This window comes from Sinohyriopsis cumingii, unplaced genomic scaffold (genome assembly GCF_028554795.1).
Source record: "Sinohyriopsis cumingii isolate HCF-2022 unplaced genomic scaffold, ASM2855479v2 utg000229l, whole genome shotgun sequence".
In the NCBI taxonomy this organism is placed as follows: Eukaryota; Metazoa; Mollusca; class Bivalvia; order Unionida; family Unionidae; genus Sinohyriopsis; species Sinohyriopsis cumingii.
Genome location: NW_028315879.1, coordinates 2,042,996 through 2,067,400, shown reverse-complemented (window position 1 = coordinate 2,067,400; position 24,405 = coordinate 2,042,996). Strand labels below are relative to the sequence as shown.

General features: G+C 34.5%; 1 long non-coding RNA gene across 1 annotated transcript; it reads right to left on the bottom strand.

Moving 5' to 3' along the window:
* Positions 1-10,859: 10,859 nt before the first annotated feature.
* Positions 10,860-16,871, bottom strand: LOC149774442 (uncharacterized). Its single transcript, XR_016416806.1, has 3 exons — positions 16,784-16,871; positions 16,525-16,576; positions 10,860-11,550 (listed from the first exon to the last, which is right to left on the bottom strand). It is a non-coding gene; the product is annotated as an uncharacterized LOC149774442 (long non-coding RNA).
* Positions 16,872-24,405: the final 7,534 nt, after the last annotated feature.

Genomic DNA, 24,405 nt, shown 5'->3' with positions numbered 1-24,405 from the left:
ACTGAATTTTCTGGGAAACAAAATTACATCACTTTGTCATGTAATGAAATTAAAAATAAAAAGATTTTAAACCTTACAAACAATTAAATTAAATCGAGAAAAGTAAATCAAATATATATAACAATCCATCCGTGCATCCATCCATACGTACATACATCCATCCATACATACATACATACATACATACATACATAAGTGGATACATAAATGACACACAGAAAGAAGTAGATACATACTCACATTCAAATAAGGATACTAGCATTAACATAGATTGAAATGACGAACAACAGAGAGACAGGTCGCCAGATATACAGAGTGAATGAGTTAGATCTGATTGATTCAGTGCTTGATGAAAATATATATACATTATACTGAAAACTCTGAAATGGCACAAAAGAGGATCTCCACCGGTTCTGAGATATACGGATATGGAAGACCACACGAGTCTCGGGGTTCGGCTAATGTGGGTATGTGAGAAAGCTTGCCAGTAGCTTCTGGTGTGTCGGTTGTTCTTTCCCGGGTTTTCCCGGGTTCTTTCTCGATCAGTTATACTGGCCGCCATGCATAGCATATCCTGCGTTGAAAAATGGTTTTAAACCCTATAACATCAACAAGAACAACAATAACGTTTTATCTCATTAGCGTTTCTCCTGCATTTGAATCTTTTTTTGTTGCTTTAATTGTGCTTCCCATGACAGCAATTGCAGTGGATGATGTAACGACGCTGAAAGGTGGCATGATGCTGTTTTTTTTTACAGTAATGCGATATTGTAACACATCACTTTACCTGCAAAATAGATTGGAAGGGTTTGTCATATTGAATTAAAAAATCATACTAATTTTAATCTCTCAATCAATACGGCTTCGGTGAGTTTGTTCTAGAGCTTCTAAGATTTTATTCCACGTTAATTGTTTCTGAAAGACGTCTAGATACCGCCTTACTAATGTATGGGGTTAATAAGATGCATCGAACATACTCTTGCTGAATTTAGAGTTCTAGAAATAAGATTTGTTTTTAAATAAATAGGGTATTTTTTTTATAAATAATCAATCCTCTTTTTAATACCAAATGGAACTGTTTGTATATCAGGATGAAATAAGGTGCGGCCGATAAAGGAAGATGGTTTGTAATTAGCGGGAATACTTGATTCGGATTACATACAAATGTATCGTCATTTCAAATGGAGAAGGAGAAAATAATACACATTAAGGCCATCTTAATTTGCAGAGGGTATACATGCAGAACATTTAAATGATGCGAAGAAAATAGAAGAAGAAAAAAACGACACGATGTATACGGAACTCTCTCACCATTCAAGCGGAATTTAACAGCTTGTTATTTGCATTAATCCCCTGGATTTCTTTTTAATGTCTTTAATGGACTATCGAAATCATTTAGGTTAAGACATGAAGAAACGGGCAACTGAATCTGAAAATGAGCTCTTTATTCCATGCTTCAACTCTCAGAACAGTTTCCTACATATATGATAACTGTATTAAACCACGATTCATTCAGTTTTAGCATATGCTATTTCTCCAGTCAGTGTGTACGGTGGATAGAATTTCTCTATTGCTCTTTTTCTGCCTATACAGCAACTTTCTTGAGCAGGCTGATCCAAAATATTGTCTGTGGTAAATTCCGCAACGTCATCTCCACGGTCAGATTCCATTACTTTTATTACAATAATGGCAAAATCGAATCTTAAACACAAACGCCAAAGAAGGACAGGTGCCTGTCCGGATAAATGTTGATTTCTTCGAACTGAATTGTATATATAATACCCAACGACGTCGACATTGTATATATGAACGATTTTTGAATATTATTATCACGCGTTACTAACGACCTACATCGCTTGTTATTATTTATCAATATTGACATTGCACTGCAGATGTCACTGTAATAATCGGACATAATCAATAAATATGATCCAGACACAGGCACCTTAAAAGTGTGAGATTTAGGTATATTAAAACCATCTCCGAAAGCAGTGAAAATAATTCGGTCACTTGTCATGACTTCGGATTTTAACTCTCCTTCGTTGGTTGATTGGCTTGCACATGTGCTCCATGAACTTACTACATGCGGTAGCGTGGGTACATGAGCGATTTCTTCTTCCACATATTATTTTATTGCAACTTTTGCTGTATCAAAATAGTCTTTGGCAAACGCAACCGACATAGTTTTCAGTGACTTCAGCCAGATTCTTTGTGAAAACCCTTTTCAAGTTGAAAATAATATATTCAATGTCCACGTTTGACGTTTTCAGTTAGCCAGTTTGATCTTCAAAACTCAATAGCTCACCTATATCGACTCCAAAATTAACACGACTGGGAAACTCAGAAGAATTCGCTTTAGTGGCAAATAAGCACAAATCTAAATCACCACCTTGTCGTCGAACTGAGTAACGTCCATAAATGTTGATGAACATGTAGTATAATATTAAAGGTATTTTAATTTTAAATCATTAAGTTTTACGGGGTCGATGAACGCTTCAGTGCACGTAACGCTTCATTGACAAGATGATCGCATAAGGGGCCATCCAACCATGTATGTACTGGTATCATCGAATAAGAAAGCAGTTATTGACTACGCTTGGATATATAACTATCGACTTCAACTCGCGCTGCAGGCACATACGAGTCAAAATATCAACTACGCTGAGGTGTTACCATGTATGCGATCCAGTGATTACCAGGGCCTGTTGATGAATTCATATTGTCGGTGTCAGTTCGCGTGTGCGTGGCACCATCGATGCAAGTTCATATCGCATAAAAACACCACGAAAATGTTTGATCGAGTAAATCAAGGTTGTTCACTGGACGCTTGAGCAGCTTCGCTTCAAACCATCGTGTTTGGTATTCGACTACTTTTTCAAAGCAATTCCTGATACAGTTCTGACAGCACTTAACGCTGAAGGTTTTGCAACAGCTAGAGCATCTGCTGCCTGTAATGCTGATATCGTTGCAAGGAATGGAAATATTTCACCAGTCATTTGCACAGGTTCCACCTGACTTGGATAATCTTAATGATAGTGAAGTGTTTTCGTTTGGCCGAATTAAGCTGAGCGAGCTGTGCTTAGATCAATCACACGGTGACATTGCCAGTTAATGTTGCTGGAGAAAGTTTCAATGTGAACCCATAATTGTATTTGATCGGGTGTTTGATTATTTTCAGGTGATTTCGGTTTAGGCTGACCATCATTTCCTGATTGACATTATTATTCAAATACGAAAATGGTTTAATTACGAATTTTTATGAATTTTCCACAGTTGCATCGATCTTACAGATGAGACCACCAGAATCCTTCAACAACAGCGCTTTGTCAGAAAGGATCACAACACAGCAAAATGCATGTCGACATCAGACTACCTGGACAACCCCAGATGTTTCAATGAAAAGTAATAAATCAGATAAAAAGTACGAAAGTATTGTTGACAAGTCAGAAGACCCATTTCGAGATTTTGATTTCCGCCCATGTCCGACCACAGAATGTGATATGTCCGTGCAGTATGCCGATTATCTTCTGTATAGCTTAGCAGAATTTCTTCAGAAGGTTCCATATGAACGTTTAACCGCAAAGAGACTTCTAAGTTGTCAAATATCGTTTTATTCTCTGCCTGACCATTACCACGCGCTGTAAATTGAAACGCCAAAAACACATGTTTTCGTGAAGTAAGACCACGCTGGGTACTTATTTGCCAAGTAATCTGTCCCGCAATAGTAGTTAGTAGCTGTGCATCTGTGGTATATGCGAGACACGACAGCGTTGAAGTATTTCCCGACTGCATTAACGAAAGCAAGCGTGATTCTGTGCCCAGTTTAGGGGATAACACAGGCATCAACAGTGTTGATATATCTAACACAGCGGTATCACGCCAAATGGCGTCGTTGGAGCTGTTTTATGAAACAAGTTGACCGCGTGTTTAGCGCCAAATATCACCTTGCGAACATCTCTGCAAAAGCCCAAGAATGTAACTGAGGGGAATTGCGCACGAAAATCTCACAGAAGCACCGCTGAGATGTTCCCGACGCTGTGAAAATCCAAGTTTGAAATCAGAATTAAGAAACAGTACATTTTATATAGCTGCATTAAGATCACAAGCAGCATTTCGAGGCCGTCTGATTCTATTTGGTCTATTATCGTACATGATAAGTTACATATTTGACAAACATGATGTTTAGGCTATCTGTTATCGCGTAATCATCGCTGTATCTGGCGTGTCCACGAATCGTCATGGCCATGTCAACATTGTTCAGAATGGATTTGATTTCATTTCCGTCGATGGAATAACTTGCACTGGCAACAACGCCATTCTTGACAAATCCCACTATAGTATTGGCATAGTAATTGGCACTTCCAAAAATCGCCATACAAGGAAGGACAAACCTAGACGTGCCTTGCATTTGTAACTATATTTATAATTATTTGGGGTATCTGGCTGGATATCAGTTATGCTGAAATTCTCTCTCACTTCGATCAACTAACGCAGGCGCTCCCTTGTCAAATGCTGGAGCAAATACCGCTTTGAAAAAAGCCATGATCATATATTATTGAGTTTCTTTAATACCGCGCAAAATCCACTCCCCAGTGACTGATTTGCAATCGTTGAATCTGACAATCGCTTTTGAGAGGCCTCGTTAATGATTTTACTAACTGAAAGAAACATTGATTCAGTCGATTGCAATGTAACTGTAACTGCTTTTGATGGTGGTGCTCGTGTTACTAATCGTAGTAATCGATCTCGAAGCGATTGAAATGTCTGCAAGCCCAGTTGTTCGGATCGATTAAAATAGGCACTTTAACACCATCCCGCATTGCAACTTGTTCAGCGATGGGAACAACGCGCGATGAGATAACAACCAATGAACAACGTCACTGTGCCCAGTTCCGTACGAAGTCTTGAACACAGGATTTTTAATTAATAACAAGAACATGTTTGATACGTCCACACACAACTGTCGTTGTTAATATTAACTGTCCGGTCGGTCTCTAATATACAGTTGCATCTTTAAGGTTTCGCTACGCTAATGAATGATCTACAGAGGAAAAACGAATATGGGTCAGCCAAATATTATGGCATGGAAGATACACTGATTCTGCAGGTGTAATATATATCAAATTCACGGTTGGGGAAAACCCAAACAAAATATAACCCTGAACAATTACTCCGGTCGTTTTGGTCCTGCTTTCATAACTACCACTGATGGTGTCACATGTTAACTTGATCTGCATTGTTGAGGTAATTCTTACAATGTCAGGTCCGATAATATATCCAGTCCCTTTAGGTCATGCATACTTTCGGGAAGATCTTGGAGCCAACTAAGTACTGTTTTCATCGACTACTTTCCAATGTTAACCAGATATTGTTAAGATTCAATGGCAATCATGGAGCTGCGTGTGGGATCATGTTCACTACTAGAAATTTAGACTCCTTGCCAGTCAACACCTAAATTTGTCGTCGAACCTAATCATTGATTGAGGCAAGATTATATGCTCCTTTAGGAAGTTTTACTGTATGCAAGGTGATACAATTACCCAATGAAAACACAAATGGGTTATTTGCTGGCTGACCATCAAACTGTTATGATCGAATAGTCGGCGAACTGTAATACACCCGCAACGATGCAAGTGCGATCTCAGCGATCCCAAGTGCATGTGATTCACCAATATTCACAGGTGCAGAAAACATCACACTGAATTCTGGTTACGTAGAACAGATGATGATCATCGAGATCACGCCCTGGGATGTATTTACAACCACCGGTTCTATTGATGCAAAGATTGCACGCAAATTACGCAGTATTTCCCCAAGCACCGTTTAAATCGTTTCAGAAATCATCATAGGTGTTCTATGTATCACGAATACCTTCATAGGTGTTCTATGTATCACGAATACCTTCATAAAGTTAGTGAATCAGCGTATAATATGTGTCTTTCTCCATCAGATCATTGGTGAGCAACCGGTGATTAATTGCCGTAGCTTCATTGATGACTTCGGGTGCAATGTATCCGTCACGAACTGATCCCACAATTATTTCCAATCTATCAGTAACGTCTTTGGGGTAACATAGTCCACCAAGATCCTCTCTTTTCTTTGGTGTTACTAGTGGAGGTGCTTGATCCTTTGCGGGTGTACATCTTGGTAACGTATGTGGTTCAGGTACAGGCTATTCTTGCTTTTCTGGCGTATTTGCTTAATTTTTCATTTTATTTTTACTTGTGGAGGCACATATTTTGATTGAGGTGCGGCTGCTTGATCCGAATATTATCCTGCCAAAGTTTCAGAGACTGGTTGAAATTCGTTTTCTTCTCCAAGCAGGAGTTCCATAAAATGATCAATTCCGTACATAGCTTCACAAATTTTCCCAACTTGAACCAAATTAGTTATTGAATTATAATGCTCGAACGGCTCACAAGAAGCGTGTTTAAACCCAGTAAATTCGCCGTATACTCACCTGGCCCATACCTTTATATGTTTCGAGATGGTTCTTTGATCACTAAATCTTTCCAGTTAGGGGGTGGAGTCAAAACTACACGGACGTGGTTTTCAGAGTTCAATTGACGAGAAGTTTCATTAAAATTTTGTATCGGCTTTTCCAGCATTGATTGATTCATAGGTGGTGAAAATTATGTTCCTTCCGGTTCTCCGACGTCTTTTTTTATACTTCAGCCACTTTCTCTGGCAAGCGTGTAAGAACATGTGAAGTTGCTTTTGTGGCTCTTTTGATAGCGTTGGTGCGTTTAGCTTACCATCTGGACCAGTTTCTTCTTTTGATCTCGTGAGTGAGGCCACTTATTCCGATGTAGTCTTTGTAGCCTTTTTAATGTCCTAGGCACGCAAAGGAATTTGTTGCTGTGAGTTCAATCAAGCGCGCAAATGTTTCTGAGACATTTCCGTGCAGTTTATTGGAAAAGATCTTTGAATTTTTGCAACCTTCTATCACATTTTGCTGATATTGCTGAGCAGCTTGAAGTCGTCGTCTTTTGTACGATTCTACGGTATCACTGCAGGATAATTTTATACGGTTGCGCTTTTGATTGTTAATGTGACGTATCCAAACCTCCAAGACATTTACCCTCTGGACGGCAAGTTCCTGTCAAATCAATGATGAGCAAAATATACGGATCCGAAGTAATCTGCGTAAACATGTCACCAAATTCATCCCACCACTGGTCGGCGGAATACAAAGTTAAATGAATATTTCCAAGGCCATGCGCGTCGCTGCCACAAAATATCAGGATGTTATAGTTGTTACGGATCACATTTGACACATAAGCGTATGGTTTCGTCAAATATATGACGTCCGTGTTTTTTTTTTTTTTTTTTTTTTTGGGGGGGGGGGGGCCAGCCTAATGAAAATATTTGTGCAGGATTAATTTGATTTTCAAGCTGCTGATCATCGTAACCACAAGGCTGTTTTTATTTGGATCCAAATCGTCAATGGTAAATGCGTCGTCAATGTAGAAAGAAAATCAATGGAAGCTCCACAAAGTCTTGGATCGGTCTACAGCGATATCCAATCAAAAATGGAGATAGATGGCGTGATTACAATTCAGACCTGAATGATACCTTCCAACTAGATGGATTGCTGATCAATATGCTTTACTCCGAGAAGAAGCCACTCGTAATTTCGCGGCAAAACTTAGAGGTGGATTCTAAGGAAAGACAAAGCTTCGAAATGGTCAGGAAGTTGTTTGCTCGATTTTTGCAGAATTTACGGCATTATAATTGTAATTATTTGTAGTATGTACATTTCATTAATAAGATCGTTTGGTATGCATAATTACCTTTGTAGTGTTTCACTTACATGCGTGTTTGAGAACTGGGCTTGCGCTTTACGTAAATAATTAAGTAGATTGTTAGCTTGAGGTCAGACTTAATTTAGCAATTCGCTATTAGTTTACTTCGTAGTAAACTAGTGCATTTATTATTCCGTTATGTTAGAATTTACAAACGCTTGAATTGTGAATATAGAAACGTTGTTAAAGTATGTAAAATTAGTTACTATGGACGTATGCATATACCAGAGAATGGATATTTCAATATTTGTGTACTTTGTATGACTTATAAGGTAAAGAAATGCGTCTGATTAGTGTTATATTGTTTAGTATAACAGGGTTAGGAATATGAACTGATGTGACGCAATTTATTGATGTATGGTATTATGACGTTCTTTTACCATACAACAACGTATGGGTATCTCGATGTGAATGAATGCGTGACCGAAGACATTTAATAGCCGTTATCTGATGATAGGCTGGGTGTAGTGTGAGATGAGAAGGCTAAGGAAAAAAAAATGTACCGTCCTTGTGTTTTTTACAGGAAGCTTTGTAGGCGACACATAACTTCCGGTTCCATTGAGTCCCTAGTTTTCAAGAGTTGGAGACGGAAGTGAGATTATCCGAATCAGCCGAAGTCGACAGAAGTGCAATCCTGGGGGAGAAAGTGGAGGAGGAGGTGAAGGTGTCTAGAGCAAGTTGAGGAGGAGGAGGAGAAGAAGAAGGAATTTAGAGGAAGATAGGGAGGAAGAGGAGATGGAATTGGGAGAAATTGGAGAGAGGATACAACAGATGAACAGAATACAAGGGCAGGTGGAAATCAATCTCACACTGCTAATCAAGTGCTGCAATAGGCTTATTAAAGGGTCGAGCGGAAGGAGTGTAATTGGAAATTTTAGTCATTTGATTATTGAATTGTTATTAAATATTTTTTTTTTAAATTTCAAACATTTTTGTACATTTAGCTATCTAACCGTCGGCATTGCTGACTGGGGGCTCGGAACTTTACATTTATCTTTCACTACATTTAACTGCTAAGAAACTAGAACCTGGATGAGACTTCTATAATAGTTTATATAAAATATTGTGAACACCCCACCAAAACCATAACAATCGTCACATTGTATATACAATTTATGTGTTTTGTTGCTATAAAAAAAACAAACAAATATTCTTGAAAACAGGGATATGCACGATAGTAACTGAAACTGAAAAAGAATATTTCCAAAAACAATCCTCCGAAACATGTAAATCTCTTCAGTAGGATGAAACCTTGCCAGTGAGATCTCAAGTTTGCTGACACTATGTGATAGCAGTGTTGTCAGGATGCAAATTATCAAACGATATGTCGCATTTTGTTTTTGGTTCCTAAAGTGTTTACGCAGTGATTGTATACACATGTTTGTGATCAATGCGAACCTAATATTATCAGCGAACAGTATTTTTTTAATTTGCTGTTACAAGCATACAACTCTAGTCGACTGAATATGTGACAGAAAAGTACGCCACATATTGATTAGAAACGTTGCATAAGTCTGATCAGCAGTAGGAATGATAATGGTCAGGCTAAATTAAAGACTAATCAAATTTAAAAATCTGAATAGCGTTGGGTCATAGTGCGAAATGGTTGTGCCTGTAAATCACAGTTTATCATGTGTTTTACTCTGTAGTTGCACCATTTCCATTTCTCATAGTAATCGAACTCTTAGACATAACTTTTAATGATTTATATCAAAAATGGATTAAAAAAAGTATATGATATAAATAACCAAATTAGTTTCACCTGTTCAAGTAAACGTGAAATAAAATAAAAGTTCAATTACACATAGACGTTATAAATATAAATAAATGAATATATGATAAATCAAAGAATGCATTTTATTTCTATATTATTTCTGTAAAATCGTATGACAAATTTTGGGCTTGCCCACAACATATATTTCGAGATTACATGTCTGAGTTTGAAACAAGTCATATTTTGAACTTCATTAGGACAAGTTATGTATGGTTAAAGAATCTGAAGGTGAAAGAACAGCCTCTACGCATTATGAACAGCTTGCAAACAGTTATTATTCAACTGTATCGATATCAGAAAAAGCATTTCAATGAATATTGCATATTACGAAAGGTTCAGTTGATTTTGTCGTCGATATAGACTGTGCTATTTATTATGAAACGTGTTTGTAGCCAATACATATGTAGTCTATTTTGGGTTAGAGGATACTAAAAACAGTAAAATAAATTTACATTCAATCCTATTGTTCTTCCATCTCGTGGGTCATTTTATATCAGCTGGCTAGGCCCGTGTGTGTGTGTGTGTGTGTGTGAGAGAGAGAGAGAGAGAGAGAGAGAGAGAGTGAGAGGGTTACTAAGCATGTGTACTTGCATATGCATGATTGTCAGTTGATGCAGCTAAAGATATTTGTTTCAGAAGATGCTTGTGCCTTCAGTAATAAAAATGCAACTATAAGCAGCTTGTACACTCCTAATTCAATCGGACTATTCGGGGTATATAAGTTTTATTTAATCTGTTCTTTCAAAGAGCTTTTTTTCATTCTTAATGGCACAGCTGCTACTCAGATTGTTTTTAAAGTACTCAGCTATATGTTTTTAGAATTCTTAGTGCAAATGTGTTTGTACTTCGAATATTTTATATTTGGATTATATAGTTTCACGAGTATATACTATACATATAAAATATAATAAGTACACGTTAACTGAATGCTTAACATAAACTGACAACGGCATCCATAACAATAGTTACCTTTCACAATTTGCAATCAATTGACATTGAGATCGATCACATCTGATGGCAACCAACTTGGTGGATGATTAAATTCTTTATTCATTTAATGTTTTTGTTTTCATCACAATAAATGTGTATCCATGAAGAAAGTTTAATAAAAAGACACTCTTTAAAAAATAAGGTATGTTTGAACAGGCGTTAGGCATTTATCACAGTAATAGTTCATAGTTGTCAAGTACAGTAAACAAAAATATATGTGTAAGAAGCAATGAACTTTTGACTCCTTCGTCGTGAATTTATTGTGGGCAGGAAGACAATGAAGACGAAGCAAATTTTCATATTTTATTCAAAAATACTGTGCCAGTGATCGAAGGCGCTGTACACACTCGTCATATCATACTATCACAGTAAATAAAGTGGCTTAAGTATAGCATCAATTCTTAATTTTCCTAACTTCAGTCAGAATTACATTATGTCTGAGAGAGACGTAATGAAAAATGATGCAAACGGAATATATATACACATCAACTATTTTTTCGAGACGAATAAACCATTATGTTCATTAACTTACACAAAATGATAAGGTAGTTACATTAATTAATCAGAGTACATGACGTGTAATCTACTCATTGATTTCCTACTTTTTATTCAGTAATATAACCCTTCCCTGCTGTGTATATTTGCAATTTATTATTCATTAATATGCGTTAAACTAATAAGGATTGTATGCTGTTAGGTTTAAATTTATCTTGCAGATATCTTCATTGAGACAAGTTAAATGAAAAGTTACAATTTCAGTTATCAGTTGATTCGTTTCGGACATTATAGTACGAACTATATTTCTAGATTTGAATTGAAAAATGTGTTTCTACTTCAACATTATGAACGCCAGAAGTATAATAAAGACGAAAATGAGATGTCCATTTCCAGCGGATACATATATTGCGCCATTTCCTGTGGTTGTAGCTTGACCTTGTCCCGTCTGTGTACTGTTAATTGCTTGCGCCATTACCATCACATCTGAATCAAAATTGAAGGTACCGCACATTTTAAAATGAAATTCATCATAAATCATTGTTCAGTACGAAAGTGTTTGTCAGTTTAGATATATGCATTTGTAACTTACATCATTGATTTTGACAGCAAAACCGTGTCATCAACTATAATTGTGTCAATCTAATACATTTCACTGAATGTAAACAAATCCCTATATATATGTTGTTTTCCAATTTTTGCACAATGAAAGGAATAGATAACATACATACGGATTAAACACAAGAAGGAGATATATGCTGAAAAACAGGGAGTGAGGTACTATGAATCAACATTCTTTTTACATGTAACCACCTCAGGGGAAACTCATTGGAGGGAGTACAACGTAATACTATTTTAGACATGGCAATCAAATGGACAGGCAAAATAACAAAATGTGTCTATAGTTCAACTGCGAAGTTAGAATCAGCACCGTACATTTTAATTTCGTGGAATCTAATTGGTAAATTGCGACTCACATAAATTACCAATAACTTTTGTCTAGTTAAACTTTTCCCTAGTTTGACGCTGCATAAGAGGCATGCTCAGTTTGTTTACCTCTATGTAATCATGACTGTGAATCATGTCTTATGCAAGAGGGACCACATATTCGACTAATTTCTCTTCTGATATATATATATATATATATATATATATATATATATATATATATATATATATATATATATATATTCTTTCTCGAATAAAAAATGTAACGCTTATACCCGATGAGTGAATTTTTTTTGCATGCATTTGCCCTCCTCAGCTGCTGTTGGCGATGTTTGCTCTAATTATATCATCACGTTGCCATATAGAAAAACAGTTTTCAATCATTGAACTTAAAATGCAACTATTTTATCCACAATGCTCCGAGGTTTTCGTAGCTAGGCAGATCATGCATTTACTATTTAGAGGTTGGATTTCCAGTTCAAAAAATGTCTATTCAACATAATCTTGACGTCGACTCATAGAAGGTTTGTTTTGTCGAAGTAAAGTTATAATTATCAATTGTGCTCTGTATTTTCAGTGTCGTACATGTACCTCACGTATTGCTTGATCATAAAATGTTATTAATAAATGAATCTAATGTTTTCCATCTGACGTCACAATTTGCAGGGTGAGGCTAGTCAACCGCTTATGAACTACATTGACACCCAAGATGGCAGCGCACTAGAGTCAACAATTTAATATATATATATATATATATATATATATATATATATATATATATATATATATATATATATATATATATATATATATATATATATTCTAGTGAGAGAGTTTAAGATTGTTGAAATTTCATCACAACAATTCAAATCGTCATATAAAAATATAATGGAATTATTACGTCTGGAAATTCTCCTTTAAGCCTAAAGAAAGGAAATACACCCTTTAGGTTCCGTTCTAAGTTCAAAAATGAGGGACAGGAAAAATAAGTAAAAGTATTTAGACTGAGTAAAAGACAAAGAAGAAAAAGACTCATATAAAGACAAAAAACTATAGATTCGGATTCTTCAGATTGCTTTTCTTATAATTGGTGTCTCTCCAGCATGCCGATTTGTTATAACTGTATTTCCCATCATAGGAATTACTGTGGGTGAAGTATAAATCCATAAAGGTGACATGATGCAATTCTTCTTACATTCATGCACTATTGAAGTGAGAAAAAAAATTCAGTTAAACAGATTGTGAGAATTTATCATATTGAATAAAAAATAATTATACTGAATTTAACCTATGAATTTGTTGATCTTCTTCTCGGATATACCTGTGAGTCTACGTCATATAGTTTTCGTGTTGCTAAGGTGTAGATTTAATCAGACTTTGGACATGGCGGAAGAGTGCTGTAAAGAAGTCTTACAATACATGTACTAGGAATCACCATTTAACTAGCTGTATATGGTGCAAGACAAATAAAAAATTATTTTATCTTAAAAGTCGACACTTATTGCTGAAAAACTGACAATAGTTAAATGCAAAGGGAGACCGTTAAAGAAAGTTGATTTGCAACTACTAATAAACATTTAAAGCCAACAAAATGTTAGAACGTACTAACGAAGAAAATACCTCAAACATTTAAAAAATTATTTTGAGAAGAAGATCGAAGAACATGAAACATGGCGCTATGAACACAGTGGCTCACTCGCCATGCAAGCGGAATTTAATTGCCAGTTATATGAACAATTCCAATGAAATTTTACAATTTCAATTTAAAGATTAGTTAAATTAACAAGATTAAGATTGAAAGAATTTAAATATTTTAGGCAAAACTGAGGGCGTTATTCAGCGTTTTATATAACAGATCAGCTGGTTACGTAAATGAAACATATAATAGACAAAACTTCATTCAGTTTTAACATAAACGTTTTCTCAGTAGTACAATTTAGAATTTTCTTCTCTTCCCCCATTCTAGAATATGGCGATCTTCCCTATCAGACAATACAAAATTGCTACAAGCGAATGTTAAATATTGTATACCGCGGATGTTATGAGTTAACTAAAGTCATATTGACTGTGCGCATGGTTCCATGCTGTGAAAAGGAAACTTAGCCAATAATTATGTGGAAGCTACGCGTCTTAATGTTCTTGTATTTGACTATAAAACTATAATTGCGTGGAAGTAAAGTATAGTAATGTTCGTGTATTTAGTATGGAAACAGAAAAAGGCGGATGATTTGATTGCTAAATATGTTTTACACGAAAGGACTGACTATAAGGAAAAAGGCCTTTTGTAAAAAGAGTATATCACTTTTGTAATGATTTTGTTCTTTTAAAATAAAAGTCGTTTTAAGGTATAAGCTATTAGTAGTGGCAGTACTATGTAAGAATTAGTGAAATTAACGTTAAACACAGGTTTAAGGTTGACACTAACACTGACTCAGAAGGCTGAGTGTCAATGTGGCTAAAAAGCTGTAAATCTATAATTTTCATTTTCCCTGTTGGAACAAGGTTCTCTAGTTAATGACTGATATCGTATTGGAACGTAATGATCATCAAATTTCGACTATCAAATTGGTCTTGACAGCTCACGAACAAGCCGTGCTTAAACCCCGTGTTTCAAAACATTTAGACTAAAATTAAACTCAGTAATAAAAAAGATAAATGTGAAACTCGTGGTACCTGACATTACAAGACCTTATTGTAAAGGACATATTATCTAAATAAACTACGAAGCATTTTAGATACAGCAGATAGGCCTTTCCGTGTGCTTGGTTACTGTGGGTTCATTACCCTGTGACATATCAATGCTCTTACGAAACGAAACAGAAAAGAGTAAAGACAACAACCTTTGTTAAATAAAGAAATACTTTATTTTCCTAGAAATACAAGGTAAAAGGGAAAAAAAAGAACTTACGGTTTTACGAATCAAATCCAAAATTAATCAAAGAATTAAAAAATAGAAGTCTTATAATAGTCTTTGGGGCAAAAGTCGCCGAGATATTACCTTGCGCTGTACGGTAAATGTTGTTTTAAAGTATAAAAAAACTTCTTTTAAAATCCCAAAATCCTAATAAATATATTTTAAAATTATTTACATAGGTTAAAAGTAAATAAAGTAATTTCTGTAGTCATTTCTAATAAATTCTATGTTAATCGGTGGAAAATATATAAAAATAGTTTACCTTCATTAAATTTATGTTTCGGGTTTGAAATTCAAAATCTTCGATAACAATCTGCATAGAAATCATCCTGCACTTTTATTTCAATTAAGTCAGTAATATGTAATGCTCATGTTGAAGGCGTTGTTATATATATGTAAATGAAATATTTGTTGTTAGTTTTAATGATTTTAATTCCATTACATGCTTTTATAAGGTAACTTTGACTACTAGATGTGACACTGTTTTTCGAAATTCAGTTCAGTTCTGTTTGACCTCTGTCTTATAATATAGAAACACACTATCAAGTTGCTAACCTTGATTCAGAACCAATAAGGGTTCTGGTAAACAACTTTTTTATTTTTTTATTATTCTTTCCCAGAGTAAGAGCCATTGATTTCAGTTAAGTCTATACTGGGAGTGAGTGATGTTAGGCATGTAAAATGATTATATTTTCTTCTAGAAGGGTGACCATGCGACCCTCATACGGGAATCTGTTTTTTGTCTTAAATTTGCGTGTAACTGTTTTCTGGATAGATTTTGGGCATTCTGGCTCTAAACAGTTGTCATGCAAAGATGTTTTGTTGTGACCAGTTTGTAATGAAAGGTTATTTTATGGATTACAAGTTATTCTTATCCCTGGAAATATATAAGTGCTCATACACAACAGAACTTTGAAGGTTGCAACAGATGTCATCGCCTCCTAATTTGGATTTCATCGGGCTTGAACTCAGATCCATTTAGGAATTTTTAATAATAAGACTTTAATTTTTTTTAATTCTTGGATTAGGTTTGGATTTGACTCGTAAAACTGTAAGTTATTTTTCTCATTTTAACCTTGTTTTTCTTACGAAATAAGTTATTTGTTAAATACAAATTGCAAAGCTTGCTGGTTTCACTTTTTTCTTTCTTTTTTTTTTTTAGTTTAAGTACAGAAGTAATTGGCCGCGATCTGTTAAAATATATTCAGAAACGCAATCTAAAATGTGACTCTCAGAAACTCTGCAACAGTTCCTCATGTTTGCAGTTTAGATAAGTTTGTAAAGCTAGTACGTGTAAACCAAATATCTTTACATCGGATATTGCTAAAAATATTTTCTTAACTGTCATATTATTTTGTCAGTATCAAGGTCATTTCAGATGCTTTGGAATAAATATATCATGTTTGGTTTGTGTCTTATTGCTTTTTTAGTGTTTCAAAACGAAGAGTTGCATTTGCGTGGTCGCGTAGCAGAGTTAGGATTAGTGGATATACACGTCAGCCTATATGTGCACTTACACAATGGACTTCATTCTTTTTTATGAAAATTGTTTTATCAAAGTAAAGTATCGTGAAAGACAATGGTAGAATAGAACTTACCATTGAATATGAATAAAATTGCAAGTGTCCAGAACATGAGAGACATCCTCATCTGAAAGAGACAGTATTGAACAATTTAAAGGAAATATATGTGTGCAGAATGTAATTATATATAATCATATTTTGCGAAATATGACAATGTCTTCTTTACAGCTGGGTATGCAGTGTTACAAAATATTCGAATAAAACATGATTCAGCATAAATAATATAATTAAATATGACTTAATTATAAAGTACCAATTTGAACATTCCACGTACCTAAGCAAGGTAACGAGCTGACCAAATCAGACTATCACGACCACAATTCAAAGCACAGAAAATCTGTACAGATTTTCTCGCAACTGGTAACCAGTGGACACATATCTTGTTTATATAGTCTTATGAGATGTCATGGTCACGATAAAAAACAAACACTAAACAAATGCGTAGTATGATAAATAAATTTGTAAACGCACTTACCATATCTACCCATGTAATAGAATCTTCAAGCTCATCCCAACATAATGTCCTTCGAGTTGACAACTATTTAATGACTAATTGATATAAACGACTATTTATCATTTAATATTTCTGGAGATTTTTGATCAGAGTCTCGTCTGAAAATGTATACACAGTAAATAAACCCCATACAGGAGTTGCAAAGGAATGGCAACTCAGTCATTTTGTCTTTTTTCTCCATATATTTCTCAAGGCCTACCATCCTTCTATCCCGGAATTTCTCAAACGTTTCATGTATCTAAAATTTCATTTACTAAAAGCTCAAAACTGTACGCCATCAAAAAACAGTCGGTGTAGAATTGCAGTTCATTTAATTATTTTAGTTGTTTTTCATGAATTTGTTCTGGTACTTTGCTGATTTAGATCATATATTCAAAATAGATACAAATACATTAGAAGATGCACGAAACATTAAACTTCAAAAACGGTGAGATCTGGAAGAAACGATTATTTTCACCTGCTGTAAACAAGCTTGAGGTCTGTTTGTAAACTACCAATAGTACTCTATCAAGACTATTTAACATACAAGGGTGTAGAAATAGTGGAATAACTGACTAGTAATACAAATAGTGATTTAATGTTAACACCTACGGCCCAAGATAATAAAGGAGCAACAGTGCTACACGATATCTAAAGTGTGACTCATGATCAGCATGCATGAAAAGCAGGCATGTAATCTTTCTTGCGAACGGAGCGAATAATCCAGCATTGAATGTGATCCAAATACTAAAATGTTTTGTTTTCTTTCTTTTCAAGGCATCGCGTTACGTGTTACTGGCATCTTGTGGCATGTAGTGACTGAGTGAAATAGGATTTTCAGTCTTTAAATTTGCATGCAGAAAATAATGTAAATATCTTAACATTTCACTGGCTTCAAATTAACGTTCGAAACACTCAAAGAACATTGAATACATTATAATTATTAAAACAAGACTGCTAAGTAGCGTTCCCACGCATCTGTTTTGCGTAATATTTTGTTTTATCTTAGTGTGGTAGTCCCAGTCTGGTCGTCTCAGTCTTGGTGTCCAGAGCCTCGTGGGAAGACAACAAAAGTATACCCCTTAACTGGAGTTTCCTTTTCCCGGTGCAAGCCCACATATAGAATATATTAGCACTCAACAAATTATTTTCTAAAGGATTCCGACCTTTATTGTGCCTGCCAGAATCCTATAAATTGGGATTATATTTGGAAAAGGGGACTTGAGCGGGATTAGGGAGGGGCGGCTGGATTAAAAGGGATGGATATGGCTTTCTAATAGGGTGAAGGGCAAACAGGCAATACACTGAGAGAAAACAACAAGTAAACACAGACAGGGAGCCAAAAGGACCAAAAGAGTCCAATATTGTCTCAAAATCCGATACAACCCTGTAATTGCCATTGCACTAATCTGTCTTGAAGGAATGGTTTTCAGAAGTAAGGAAGGTCTGTATCACTTTTTAACGTGTAGCAAACTGATGCAACAAAGGATATATTATATTCAAGGAATAGTTTAATCTTTGGTAAATCTTCAACAACTACTTAAGTACAAACGATGTACGTATCACAATTTTAACATTCAGTACCAGCAGAATGGTCAGTTGGAAACTCTGGAAATTCTACTGAAAAGAAATATTTAATAAGAACAATATTTCTGCGATCGAATAATTAAATCGAATAAATAAATCAAATAAATGTCGTAACTTAAAGTATTAATGCGTAATGAAAATAATGCGAGTTTCCTTAGGTACGCAGAATTGCGAATCGAAAAAAACGAAATATGTCAGCAATATAATTGAATAGACTGTAATAAAGATGAAACAGATTATTAAAAAAAAATATAATTGAAAAAGTAAATATTGATTATGCAACTGATTTCACGAGACGCAATTTTTAGAATTCTTTTTATATGAATTTTATTTTTCATTTCTCTTCTGTATATAACCACATTCTATAATTACTACGTACAGCTGTCACAGTGGCCAAGTGAAGACAAATGCCAGTATGATTATTCGAAGTAAGACATCTTTTTGAATAAAAAACGCATTGTACTCAGCATTTTAAATAAAATTTCGAGATCACCTTAAGCATAATAAAAAATGCCCACCGACTGGTCACGTTGCATATTTTTTTAAGTGACCGTGCCTTTTATATTAATGATTATCAAATACCATGCCCGTATCAAAACTAAACATTTCATTGCTACTAAATAACTTGAAACTTCGAATGGCTCCCAAAAAAACACCTGATTTAACTATATTAGATACGATTTGGATTAACAATTCTCTTTAACGATATTCATTTTCATTCATGTACAAGAAAACCCCGTTGAGATCAGAGCAGCTGCTTGTTAAAAAGGGTAAACTCGAAATATATAATTGCTAGAATTCTCTTCGGGACACTCGCTCCTCTTTCTCTTTCTTGTTATCTTTTTCACGGTTATTTCTTTTAATTTTCTTTCTTTCTTTAATATTCCATTCCCTCTTTTTGTCTTCTCGTTTAGTCTTTCTATTGTTCATTATGCATGTCTATATGTTACGGTTTTCTTTTCTTGTAGTAATATAGAGTAAAGAGTCTTAGACTTATTGGACAATGAAATTTTAAATGCCTATGTTTGCGAGAGAAGCCCACGAAATGTATAATGAATCCCTTAAAATTATGATTCCAGGACTTTGTTTTGCTTTATGACACCAGATATGACTAATTCATCCATAAGTTGTGTTATACAATTTAAACAGACCCCCAACATCATTTCAGAACCAGTCATAAAGACCATTAAATATGCATCAAAACACCAATACTATCAAGTCCCTATACTACTCAAATTTGTATCAATACATTTTACGCCGAATCATACTATTACCTATTCATTTATCAAGTGTCAAATAAACAAAGCTTCAATCAAGCATCATGCGAGCGTAAAATGTTTCTGATTGTTAATATAAAAAAAATTCATTCGAGTTCATTGACTATATTCCATTATGTTCATTCTATATTTAGTGTAGCGAAAATTAAATAAAAAGCTATACATACAATAAATAATACCACAGAGGTATCATGCGATTTAAAAAGGTGATACAAATATTGAACTTACTGTATTCTTGCATCTGAAGCATGTCAAAAATTAATATTGCTACAAAACCAAATAAGAGACAATACAAGGTTTGCCTTTTCAATTTCAAGCATCCGATACTGCATACTGTTAAACCGCAGGAATTAAGATGTAAGATTACATTTAATATTAATAACATGGATATAGAATCAACAACAGCTCTGAAGACAAGATAAACTAAAAACGCCTAAACAGTACAACGAAAGATATGCCGCAAACGTTAACGCTGCTTTTACAGTTACATCATTTTAAGGAATTCCTTTAAGCTCTTTTCATCAAAAACATGGAGATTAAAGAAATTGTAAAGGTAATAATTTCAATATTCACCGAGCATATTCAGAATTGATGCCTGGTAGTAAATGAAATATAATCTGACGTGTGTATTAACACCGTACATTCAAATGTGAAATCAAATTAACATTGCTAAATACTTGAACTTAAGCGGTGCTGGTTAATAAACAGAAGGCAACTGTTGAAATAAACAGAACAATGACCACTACAATTTATCGTGCAACATTAAGTTCAGTTCGTACTGTTGCCTGCAATATGCGATCTAAACGTTTTTGTAATTTACAACTGACCTACCACGCTGAATATTCAATACCTCCTTAAGCTAATTATTCCTATTAACGTTAGCCATAATTACACTTGATTGCAAATTGGGATTTACCTGAAGATCTAGGTGTTCAAACATATTTTACAAAACACACGTTTACCTGTAAATACATTAGCTTATATATGACATGATTTGCAATATAGTTTTAAATCATGTTGAAATAGTAACACCAGCAAATACTAAGTTGGACGGCACCAATGCCATAATGAGCAAAGAGATCATAGATAATGAAATAATCTTTAAAATATGCTTGTAAAAAGCAGGGCAATATATGTTTTGTTTTTTAAAGATATTTAGACTTTGTTATGTTTTGGCTGTTCAATGAACGTTGGCTGATTTATTTATTTATTGTAAAGTTTTTCATTAATTCTTATCAAAGTTATATTATCTGTCATGAGGCCAACTTTAGACCCAGAGGTAGTTCACGCCTTATATAGGAAACATTTCCTGTTACATATTTAGGCTCGAATAAAAAGTAGCACAAAATAGTGAAAACACCATGTTTTCTAAAATTTAACAAATAATTTATTTTCATGGAAACTTCTGTAAAAATGAAAAAAAGGAGAAGAACATACGGTTTTAAGAATTAAATCCAAACAGAATATAAAAATAATAAAAGAATTAAATTGGAAAGTCCTAGTAATAAATGTTCTAATAATTTCATTTTCAAGTTCGAATCCTGACAGAAGATCCAAGACGGATGATCATGACGTATGCTGTAGTCATTGCTGTGCTTATCTACAGTTCCTTGTAGGAATACCACTAATGGCACTCCCGTGATGGAAATCCAAATTAAATTTGTTAGCAATGTCTTTCCATAATTTATGTGTGAACACTCCTCAAAATATTTCCAGAGAATAAAGAATTAATCCTTTTCAAATCCAACTGATCTGAAGAGTTATTATAGCTCAAATCTGTCTACAACAAATTAACTTGACATCAGTATGAAAAGCCCCAAACTGAGAAATCTCTCTCAAAACAGATATTATATTGTATCATAAAACGCAGTTTCGAAATTCCCCCAAGTTGTGAAATCGGGGGGGGGGGGGGGGGGGCACATGATCATTTTTGAACCATATACACATAATATGGCATTGATTAGACCAATGATTTTATTCCCCCCCCAAAAAAAAAAAAGAAAAAAAAAGTTTCCTTCGTAACACACGTAGTCCCATCATGACCATGACAACAACCGATCATTTTAAAATAAAATAGAACGTTTGTTTACTAATTCTGAATCTAGGTCAGAATTTAGATCAACGCCTGTTGTTTATAAACTAACGGTCACGTTCCAACAATTGTATGAAAAAGTATCATCTTTAGTGAATAAATTTACATTATAATAGCACGTAAGAAAAATAAAAATTAAAACTGACAAACAAACAATTATATATATATATATATATATATATATATATATATATATATATATATATATATATATATATATATATATATATATATATATATATATATATATATATATATATATATATATATATATATATATATATATATATATATATATATATATATATATATATATATTAAATCAGATATACGTAACATTCCTCAATGACAAAGATTTGATTTCCTGACTTTTTGATTTAAAAAATATTGTTAGCGGTACATACCTTTTTAATAGCACTGCGAAATTTCCATTGCTAACATAACTGCATAAACCATGTTTTGCTATGTATAATGTGTCTGTATGCTTTTCTTAGGTAGTATGCGTACACTTTAACAATTCTATTTATTATCACTATAATGAATTCAATATAGTGATAATAAGGACTTGACAGCGTGTAGTGCGTTGGCCTATAAGCACAGTGTTTGAATTAATTTCTAATTTACTTGATTTTTAGAAAGATATTCAGACGTAATAAATCATTGCTGGCTCTTGTCCTAAATAACTTTAGGCGAATAAAGCACACGTATATTTCGTTTCGTGTCTGATACAATATAATTTCTTCTTTAATAAGTCACACCAAAATACGTGAACGATGTATTGTTCATTTCGTTTACGACTCTGTGAATCGAAGCCAACAAGCTTAGCAAATTCAACAATTAAATTTATTTCTCTAAGTTACAAATGGAAAATTTAAAAGCAACATAATGTAATGTAAATTGAATCCCAAATAATCACATATTTTCTGTCAGAGGTCCAAAAGGTTAGAATGTTCCGAATGAATTCCAATAATCCTAAATGGGTTGATGCACCGATAGTCGTTAATGAGCTGATGCACCAATACCCTTGATGAATCACAATCAGATAATGCAGAATGTGTTGAATAAGTACAAAATAATGCCAAAGTGAACACAATAATGCTAAGGAAAGTTTCTGTCCAAAATTTCAATGAGCACTTTGTAATTCATATGAATAGTTTAATAACCGATTCCAGTAGTGAAGTGGGATACCCTAGCGACAATGGAAATTATCATTACAGACCCCCTTGGGACAATCTGGCGACAATGGAAAATTAACATGGAGAAAAATCGTGGGACTGTTGAGCGACAAGGGAAAATGAACATAGGATTTTTGTTTTAAAAAAAAAAAAATTTTTTTAAAAAAAGGGGTAGGCAATGGAAAGGCTATCTCTTTTCGAGAAATATGGGGGCCCTGAAAAGGGCCTTTGGGTTTTCTTCTGCTTCTAATTTCTTCTTTTTCTCCACCAAGTTCTTATTTTATCTCCTACACTCTTTTTCTTCTTTTTTTCTCCTCCTCTTCTTTCTTCTCTTCCTCTTCTTTCTTCTCTTCCTCCTCCTCTTCTTTCTTCCTCTTCTCATTTTCTTCTTTTTCAATTTTTTCGTTCCATTTTGTGACGATCGTCGATAAATACCTATGTATCTATAATCAGCTGAAATTCCTATGAAATCCCACTATCTATTTATAGCTCCAACTTGTGGGTTTTTTCTTTGGAAAATCCCACTATCTTTTAATAGCCTCAGCTTGAGTGACGTTCCTGTTTATGAATTCTAGTATATATGTATAGCTACAAAATGTGGAAATCCCCAAGTCGATATTTATAGTCTCGAAATTTCCAGCGTCAGTGACGTCACTGTACTGAACACTAGGGATAAAATATCAACAGTGTTGCAAGTGGCTGACCTGAATACGCGCTACTGCAGGTAGGTAGGTAGAGTGTATCTGATAGGGATAAAGTGAGTTTTATACGGACAAACAGAGACCAATAGACACACACAACGTACGCGCGCAGACACACACACACACACACACAAACACACAAACACACACACACACAACGTACGCGCGCCGACATACTCACACACACACACATACTCTCTCTCTCACACACACACAAACAGAAACACACAACGTACGCGCGCAGACATACTCACACACACACACATAAACACACACACTATAAAATAGATAAAATTAGTAACTACTTACAATATCAACTTCTGTGACGATCGTCGATAAATACCTATGTATCTATAATCAGCTGAAATTCCTATGAAATCCCACTATCTATTTATAGCTCCAACTTGTGGGTTTTTCCTTTGGAAAATCCCACTATCTTTTAATAGCCTCAGCTTGAGTGACGTTCCTGTTTATGAATTCTAGTATATATGTATAGCTACAAAATGTGGAAATCCCCAAGTCGATATTTATAGTCTCGAAATTTCCAGCGTCAGTGACGTCACTGTACTGA